The sequence below is a fragment of the Microtus ochrogaster genome, chromosome 16 (genome assembly GCF_000317375.1).
Source record: "Microtus ochrogaster isolate Prairie Vole_2 chromosome 16, MicOch1.0, whole genome shotgun sequence".
Lineage (NCBI taxonomy): Eukaryota > Metazoa > Chordata > Mammalia > Rodentia > Cricetidae > Microtus > Microtus ochrogaster.
Window position 1 is genome coordinate 21,911,819 of NC_022018.1, and position 9,729 is coordinate 21,921,547.

General features: G+C 46.5%; 1 protein-coding gene across 6 annotated transcripts in view; it reads left to right on the forward strand.

Annotated features, from left to right (window-relative positions):
- Positions 1-9,729, forward strand: part of Frmd4a (FERM domain containing 4A) — a 592,091-nt gene that overhangs the window by 372,051 nt on the left and 210,311 nt on the right. Inside the window, exon 1 of one of the 6 annotated variants that reach the window (XM_026782985.1) lies at positions 19-182. The exons of the other annotated variants lie outside the window; for them this stretch is intronic. The gene's annotated coding sequence lies outside the window, so the exon portion shown is untranslated. Of the gene's footprint in view, positions 1-18; positions 183-9,729 lie in introns of those variants that run through there. 6 annotated transcript variants of the gene reach the window in all.

Consider the following 9,729-nt stretch of genomic DNA (forward strand, 5'->3'; position numbering starts at 1 on the left):
GCGCGCCAGCACCGGCAAGGCGGCTGCGGGCGCCGCGGAGGAGGCGGAGGCGGCGCCGGGCTCCCAGGCCGCCTGGTAGGCCAAGGGCCTGCGCTCGGGACGAATGGGAAGCTGGTTTCCGTGGACTAGCCTTTTACAACCCGAAGTTCCTCGGCTTCCTTAGAAGAGCAAAAAAATAAAAGGTAACGTGTCTTTGTTTCCCGGTCGCGGTGGCAGGGGGGCGATTGATGATGCTGTACTTTTGAACCCATTTTCCAGTGCTGTACTGGGCAGCAGGGACCTGCCACTTCTTTTCTAGGGCCTTAGAGGCTTTTATTTCGCGTCTGTTACATTTTTAAAATGCAAACCCCACGTGGGGCAAATACGATGCTATCTTTTACCAGCCCTTCCCCCTACACACGCGCGCGCACACACTACACACACACACACACACACACACACACACGTTCCTTTGGCATCACAACCCACACTCTGAATTTCCCATGGAGAAAGGAAAGGAGGTTTCAATAATAGATTGGGGGGGTAGCCTTTTTTTTTTTTCTTTCTGGAAGTGACAGGGGTGTCTGGTCCATTGGAGAAGGTGGCAGGAGGCCGGGTAACCTCAGCTGCTGAAGCCTGATGAGATGAACCGGCCTTTCCTTCCCAGATGGCTGCAGAGATTAATGCAGAGAAAATGGGAGCCGAGGAGGGGAGGACAGGAAGGAACCCCCGTTAGTACCTGCTTCTTTAAAAATAGCTAAATACAGAGCGTTTGTACTGCAGGCAGCTGCCCAGATGTTGGTGCACATTGGATTTAGAAAGGTCTCCCCAGCGCGCTGCTCTTTGAGACGTGTGGGGGCTGCCTGTGTGTAACCAGCAACGCGCTGTCTTTCTCTGGTCCCTTGCTTGTTAGCAGAGTAACAGCTCAGTCAATTCAGACAAATTTTGCTGAATTTCCAAGGGACGGCTGTTCTAATAATAGCTGTAACCGTGGCTCCTTAATAGACATCCTCATTTTGAACGATGCAGCCGTGCCAGCTCTCTGGGAAGCGCAGCTTGCTGGGAGCTGAGATCCAATGCCGGGAAAGAACTCCCTGACCCCACCATGAATGGACCAGGCGCTGCCTCCCCTATGAATGGAACATCCCAACAGAGGCTGCTGCTGCGCTCCTGGCTCATTTCAGTTGGATTCCTCCCCGAATCTGATGAGAGAGATGCTCAGGAAACCTAGACAAGCACATTTCTAAATATAGGATGGTCCCTATTCAATTTTGGATTGATGGGTGCACTTAACTGCAGGATGGTTGGGCTGCCTCTACCCCCACCTCGGCACCGGTTAAGCTAACTCATCTTTTCCCAAACGTTTTTTGATGGATGTGTGGGAAAGCACCGGTCAGAAAACCCAGGACAAACTGCTGAGTTCATGCAAGGCAGCCACCACTGACTCTGAGGAAAGTACCTTTGGAGCTGGCTACAAACCTGTGCCCTTTAGACTTCGTGAACTAGGATATGCATACCGGCATAAAGCATGCAACAGCATACAGGGGCCCAGACTTGTGTGCAAGGGAACACATTTCATTGTTTCGTTTCTGGTCTTTAAATGGCATCAAGCTCATTCATAAGCTCTGCGTCCCTGAAAATCAGAGCCTCAGATCAGCAGATATCTGGTTTTAATTTTCTTAAGTGTTCCTTGTCTCTTACAAACTCGAGGATCAGAATGTGGGCCAACTTGTACATAGTCTTCTGCCGGCTGCGTGATCCATTCTGATGCCCGTGAAGTTTCTTCGGAGCACAACAGGAATGATCGCCCTATTGTAATTAGACTAGACTGAATCTAATTCCTAGAAGTCACAGAGCTTCCATGTACTTTAATTGGCTGTCATATTTGGAGATGGTTTGAATTCAACGGTGTATGGGTGTCTGTAGCCGAGGACTATAAAGTTGCCTCTAGAGCAGTGGCAAAGAAGTGAAGTCTGTTGTGAGAAGTTGTGTGTGTGTGTGTGTGTGTGTGTATGTGTGTGTAGGTGATCTTTTATTTACTTATTTTTAAGTTCAGTTCTTCTTGTACTAAAGGGGAATGGTGTTAGTAGACATGAGGATCTGCAAGATTCACCCCCCCCCTTTTGTGTTAACCAACTACGAGCTGCCACTGATGTTACTGTATTCTTTTTAGTATTTGTCTTAAACTAATTTGATTAATAAGATTTCTTTTTATGGCCCTGGGCCTCTTTGTAATTTTAGACATTGTTGACAAGTCCCCTGGTAGCCCAGCAGGTGGCTAGTGCCATTAGTATAATTTTGCCATTGGGGAAACTGAGTCCCCTTGAGGTTCAGCAAGTTTCTGGTTTCTTAATCCATGAGATTTATATGCCAGCTGTGTATAGTAGTGATTTAATTGTTTCAGCAAAGTTAGAGCCCAAGGCCAAAGAAAAGATAAGAGAGGAGGCCTTGTCTGGGTCCTGGAGCTTGGGGAAAGGCTTTCTAGAATAGTAGGTAGGTAAATGTCAGGGAAAGTCTCTTGAGTCAGTCTTGGCTTGTGGGTGAAAGCGTTGTCATTGTTTTGTGATGGGAAAGAGAAAAACAGGAAATTTCAAGAAATCTTCTGAGGGCCTTAGCCGGGTGGCTTTTGTCTTTAAGTAGCTGTGGGCTGGAGGTGAGACTCCCCAAAGACCATGACTAACTTTGCTTCCTAAATACCGAACTTGTGCCCACATTGTTTATGCTGAGGGACATCTTTTCCTGGGAATCCTGAAAGCCATATTCTCCTCATTTCCAAGTGGCCTCAGACCCTTTCTGCAGTTAAGCTAATGCACACAGGGTGACGAAGACCAGAAATTTCTACTTCAGACATTACAGTGCACCACCTTTGCTCTTAGATTGGTTTTGCTTTGCTTTGCCCTTTACAAATAAAGGAACAATACAACTTCAGGAGAAAATTCTCAGTAAGTGGGACTGAGAAATAGGCCTCCTAACAGTTAACTAGTTTAGGAAGTTCTCTTAAAACATGCTATACACAGCATCAAAACGTCAAAGTCTGGGTTCATCACCAACTTTTAAAGTGTCTCTGTCTCTCTGTCCATCTGTCTGCTTGTCTGTCTCTCTTCTTTCCTTGTTCCCTCCGTCCTCCTCTCCTTCCTTCCCTCCTACTCCATCCCTTCTGTCCCTTTAATATCAGGGATTAAATCCAGGGCCTCTTGCATGCTAGGCAACACCACAGAGTCCTAGGGATCCTGGGGAAAGTAGCTCCTAAAATCCAGCCCCTTTCTGCTTTTTCTTTCAAAGTAAGGTCTCACCAAGTTACCCGAGTTACTTTGAACTCAGTCTGTTTAAGGCAAACAGGCCTTGAACTAGTGATCCTCCTGCCTCAAATGCCAGAATAGCTGGGATTGTAGGCCTTCACTGCTAGTCTGGACAATCCTTTTCTTTTCTCATTCTTCTTTCCTTTCTTTCTTTGTTTCTTCCCTTCTTCTTCTTGTTATGATCAGATTATTACTCAAACATGTGCTAGAAACTCTCACTTTGGGTTTCCTTGGGAACTCTCCCAGAATCTCAATTGGAGATGATTTCTTTTGATAGAAAGACAGAAGATGATGCTCTTCCAGCACCTGTTCATCCTATATCCCAGAAGTTCTGTTCTACTTGTAGTAAAGGAAAAAGAGGAACTAGCTTCCCTTACTTGCCAGGCTCATAGATAACTCGGGCCTACACTGCCTGGGACATCCCTGGGATTCAACTCATCCATCTCTCTCCCTTGCCCATGGCTGATTCTGTGCTGTGTACTGTTCTCAGAAGATACAGCTCTGTAAGGGGAGTACTGCAGCAGGAAAGCAAGGGGAGGAATCAATTGTAAAGCACTCTAGAAACTTCTCTACTCTGGGTGACATCATAGAGTCCTAGAGAACCTGAAGAAAGTGGCTATTAAAAACCCAGCTTGCTGAGGAAGGAAGAGATTGAGTGGTTTTTGTTCTGTTTGTTTTGTTTTATTTGTTTTTCGAGACAGAGTTTCTCTGTAGCTTTGGAGCCTGTCCTGGAACTAGCTCTTGGAGACCAGGCTGGCCTCGAACTCACAGAGATCCACCTGCCTCTGCCTCCCGAGTGCTGGGATTAAAAGCATGCAGAACCACTGCCCGGTTTATTTGAGTTTTTCTCTCTAGCATTCATTATAACCACAGGTAGAATTAAGCACATTGAGAATATTGTCCATTTCTGTCTTGGTTTACATTAAGAGCCTATATGGTGTCTCTGGGAGCTGTAGGCTGCATCGTCACTATTGCCCAGAAAGGACAGGTGGCTCCATTGCTCTCTTGAACAAGAAGTTTTCTTAATCAGCATAAATCAGATTGTCAAAACTCCTTTGAGTTCCTTAATTCATCCACTGCCATCCCTTTCTCTGTCCCCAGGCTCAGTGTGTCTGTCTTTGACAAGGACTAATTCAGATGTGCCCTGATCTTGAAGGAAGCCAGCTCCACTCCCAGAAGGATTGTTCTAAAACTACTGATAATAGGGCCTCTTTTACAGTAAATAAGCCGAGCTGTTCATTAACTGTTTATCAAAGGACATGATTCTGGGTGCCCATGTCTGTCTTTTTAATTCTTAATGGCATTGTCCACTCTTCAAAGAAATGTTTAACTTGAAGATGGAAATTCCTGCTTAAAAATACAAGCCACAGTTGATAAAAAGTCATAGGGGAATGTGGGGGACCTGTTTCAGTCAGTGGCCTTATCAGCACCAAATAATCAAATAAAAAAGATGAGCTAGTGGTCACAGTTCGAACTGAGTGAGGAAGCTTCCCCATGGGAGCTGATTGTGCCTCAGAGACGTCTGGCACAGGAGCTACCTGTAAGGAAGTGCCATTTCCCCCCTAGGTAGTATTTTCTGGATTTTTGCTGAACGTAGTACCCCAGGTAGGTAGGTGTTCATGATGCAGCAGGAATGGAAATTTGTAGGCCATGGTTGAGAGCGCTGGCAGGTTACACTCTATGCTCTGGGTTTAACTCTGAACACAACTGCATGCTGCTTGTTTTGGTTCCTATGCTTTAATATGTATTTGCCGACGCATGGCTCTAGCATACTCTGTGAGGTAGAGGGCATAGGTGCAGGCGCAGGTACCTGTGTAGGCCAGAAGACATCCAAAAGGTCCTCCTCACTGTCATTCACTTTCTTTTTGATACAAGATATTTCAGTGCTCTGGAACTCACTAAGCAGACTAAGTTAGGGCTGATTAGTGAGCCTCAGAACTCAGTGTTTCTGTCTTCCCAGCCCTGGAACTATACGTGCATGCCTTCTTGCATTTGGATTTTGAAACATAGGATGTGGGAATTAAACTCAGGTCTGTTACCAAACAGGGATAATCCCTCCTGCATACCTTTTGTTCATGTAACATTGGGTCCATGTGACCCACTGCTGCTGATGTTTTTTGTTAAATAAGCAGAGCACGAAACTATGATTTGTAGAGGGCTCCATTTGAGATGAACCATCCAGTGGGTGAAGTAAAATATAGCTTGTCAGGCCATCCTGGATGTAATCTCCTCTTAGTCTACTCTGTGGGATGGACCTTCTTTCTCAATTCGTAATATATCACCCATCTCAGATCCAGGGAGTCATTATTATGATGCAAGATGCTAAGCCTTCAAACAGTATGTTTTTGTTTGGGGAACAGGGTCTCATTCTGTAGTCCAGATTGGCTTGACTTGCCTGGAGTGACCTCAAACTTGTAACACACTGCCTGCCACAGCTTCCTAAGCCCTAAGGTTTCAGGCGTGGGCCACTGCACATTTTTGTTTGTTTTGTTGTTTTGTTTTTAAGTTTCAATCAACATCTCCCCTCCCTCCTCTCTTCTCAGTTCCTCCCCCACCCCATCCTCTCCACTCCTCCCCCACTGTTTCTCTTCAGACACAGGCAGGCCTCCCATGCATATTGTGTCTTGTGCACTTTTTCGAACACTATTTTCCCCTTTGAATCAGGTAATTTCCCCCTGTAACCTCCTGTTACTCCACCATTTCCTCCAGAATTTGTCTGTTCTTTGATGCCCTTGCCTCTCTTTGTCCTTTCTGAATGAGACATGCATGAAAAAATGGTGTGTAATGGGGAGTTGGATGACGTCGTCTGCTGGCACATGGGAAGAAGAGTGCGAGCATCTCCAGGCTGTGCCATTCATAACCATAAAATGCACAATTACGCTCCCCCCCACATGCCTGTAAAGTGATGAACCCAAACTGGGGACCCAAATAGTGCAGAGCCATCTGGATCTGTGTGACACACCTACAAATCGCTGGGGAACATGGGCCTGCCCTGCCCACTTCCTGGCTCCCTCTGACGATCCCCAGTAAATATCCAATATTTATTTCTGTGTTGCTCAGAGAGAGAAAGCAGAAAGGGGGGAGGTGGCGAGGACACGAAGCAGACTCCAAGCTGAGCACAATGTGAGGCAGTGTTCCCCTTCTCAATCCCCTTTTATTGGGTCTGTTGAGTGTTTGGTAACAGAAGAACTATAGAGTGACCAGTGGCACAGATGTAGCCTGCAAGGCTTGGCAAGAGGGAGGAGACGTGCAGAAGGTGGCAGAAGTGAGAGCTCCGGGTGGGGGGCGGGGGCGCTGCTGGGTGCACCCAGGGCTCAGTGCACCCTGCGAAGAGGCTCTGCACATGATATGGAGAATTATTAAACATTCTCCCAAGGGGGCATTTTAGCCATGAAACAAGTATAGAGATCATTTTTACCCGTGAGAAGAATTTCACAGCTGTCGAGGGGCCTCCCTAGGGTCTCGTCCGCTGCACCAAGGCATCCCTGCTTTGTGACAGGTATTTACATGACGCCACATGGTGTCACAAACACGCCGTGCGCGGTGACATCCTCTTCTCTGGGTTTGGCTATCCAGCCACTCTTCCACCTTTTAGCAGTGAGACTCGTGATGAGTTACTCACTCAATCTCTCTGAGCTTCAGTAAGCGAAGTCATTCAGAGAATCACGTGAGCTAATGTCCTTGAGGCACCAAAGATGCAAAAGGAATGTAAGACTTCTAGAACAAGAAATGTAGGGGCTGGTGAGATGGGTCAGCGGGTAGAGGTGCTTGCCACCAATCCCGATAGCTGAGTTCCATTCCTGGGACTCCAAGTGACAAGAGAACAATAACTCCCACGGGTCTGCTGACCCTCACATGTGTGCTGTGGCAGAGTGTGGGCCCTTCCCCGCATGCTTAAAACAAATAGATAAAGAAAGAAAGAAAACATTCAATTTTTAAATAAAATATTTTGTCTATGATCTACCTTCTTGACCTTGGAAGGCTCAAAAACACTAACTTTGGGGAAACTTGGAACACATTGGGGTCAAAGAAGAAATATAGACAGAAAACAAGTCATCCATTTTCTCTTACGGTGATGAAATGTCACAGAAAGTAGTGCAGTAAGAACAAGCATTAGGGTTGGAGAGATGGCTCAGTGGTTAAGAGCACTGACTGTTCTTCCAGAGGTCCTGAGTTCAGTTCCCAGCAACCACATGGTGGCTCACAACCATCTGTAATGAGATCTGGTGCCCTCTTCTGGCCAGCAAGCATACATACAGACAGAACACTGGATACATAATAAATAAATATTTAAAAAAAAAAAAAGAACAAGCATTAGCTGAGATATTTGTAACGTCACCCCCACCCACCTTCCAGAAAGAACCCTTACAGGAAGACACAAGCCCCTAGCCATCAATGTTACTGGGAACAGGGAAAGGTTTATAAAGAGAGGTAGTTAGTGGGACCCAGTAATGTGGTGGGGCATGAGGGTGAATAACCAGGAGACAATGAGGGAGCCTGAGGCGGTGTCTGGTCTCAGTGCATTTGGGAGCGTTACAATGAAGGAGAAAGGGAGAGAAGACTGACTGGAGCTTTGGGCGAGCACGTTGATGCTCCTCACCTTTATAAAATTCTTCAGTTCTCAAAAATGGTCAGAAAGCTCACAGACCTTTTATCTTGGAAAAAATGTAGAGTAAAATTGAAAATGCCGAAGATTGTATCAGCTAGTAGTGTTGCCTATTACGTAGCATCAAAAGGGAAAACTCCAATTACAGACCTGCACGATGAATCAGGGGGTGAGGGCGCTTGCAGCCAAGACTGAAGGACTGAGTCTGATCCACTGAGCCCAGACGTTGTAAAGGACAGGATCAAACTCTGATCTCCACATTTGTGATTGGCACATGTGCACCCACACTCGAAACAAATAGATAAGCAAAATAGTTCGACATTTAATAAGTAAACAGTTAATGTGTCGACTTAATGGCAAAAACCACCTTACAGCCTGAGAACCCTGGATGCTTTTTGGAGCCCCAACACCTGAATTGCCAAAAGCACTCAATCACACTGAAGATCCTAGGATAGTATCTCTGCAGTGAAAGAATTCAGTGTGCCGATTTACCTAATATTTAACAAGGTCATCTGCACACTTAGCCTTCTGGGTAAAGGTAAAGTAAAATGAGTCAAAGTGAGCAGTGCCCCGCTTTCTGGTGACCAGTTAGCTGGATGCACACAGACAGCAGGCTGAATGTGCTAAATACTGCACAAATTGGAAGTATTTATAGAACATTCTATCTGCTGGCTTCCGAGACTAGGCTATATTTGAGGGACAACTTATGGCTATCTTTTAGAGTTGACAGGGTGAAACATGTCTGTTATTTCATGGAGAAATTATATGCTGGTATTTATGTGTAGTTCCTTCCTTTCTTTATTGTGGAAAATACGGTTTTTGTAGTAGACAACAATTTGGTTTGTCTCTCTTCCTGTTCCCAAGGCTGTAGCTTAGTCAACAGAGATCCCAAACTATTTTAATGCCGAGTTCTACAACTCCCAGCTTGGAAAGATATTCAGAGAATAATACCCCAAACACAGTGCTTTGTTTCTCATGGAGCTGGAGTCTTTTCTTCTTGCCAATAGAAGTGACCACACTCCAAGAGGAGGAGCAAAATCTCGGCTGGAAAATTCGGAGTTGTAGGTTTTAGGCTGTGATGGCTTTGGGTTTTATATTTAATCATAGGGGGAAAATGGCTACATGTGAGCTGCTCATTTGTAGGAAAAGTAGGATGGGTGTGCCAAAGGCACTGTGATCTGCAGGGATGGCTGGGCGGTGAAGACGCCACCAGCCAGGCCTTCTCGACTGATCCTCATACATGGGGTCATTTGTCTGTCGTGCCAAGCTTTCTCCTGGCCGCTTCCGGGTGTTGCAGCTTGTCAGTTTCCCCCACCACCCTTGGATGGTGAGCCAGAGTTCAACAGATCTCAGCTGCTGTTCTCTTTGTTACTGGAGCCCCACCTGTGGTTTTCTGATTACTCCTCTTCCTCTTCCTCCTGAGGCTTTCAAATCATTGTCCTGTGATGGCTGACTCACCGGTCTGCCTCTCCACTTCCTCCTGGTTGCAGGGTCTGGACTCAGCTGCTCTCCACTGAGCCTCTGACATTTATTGTTCCCAACACCCTGGTCTGCTATTGGTCAGCCCGATCTCTTCAAACAAGGTGTCTGCTCCCCCAGTCTTGTCCCAGGACCCCCTCTCTCCTGAGTCATTATAAAACCGTCACCGTCTGTCCAGTCACCATTTCCCATTCCAGTCCTACACACTCACACACACGCACACGCACACACACACACTCACACACACACTCACACACGCACACACGCACGCACACATGCACGCACACACGCACACATGCACGCACACACACACGCGCACACACACGCGCACACACGCACGCACACACACGCACACACACACACACA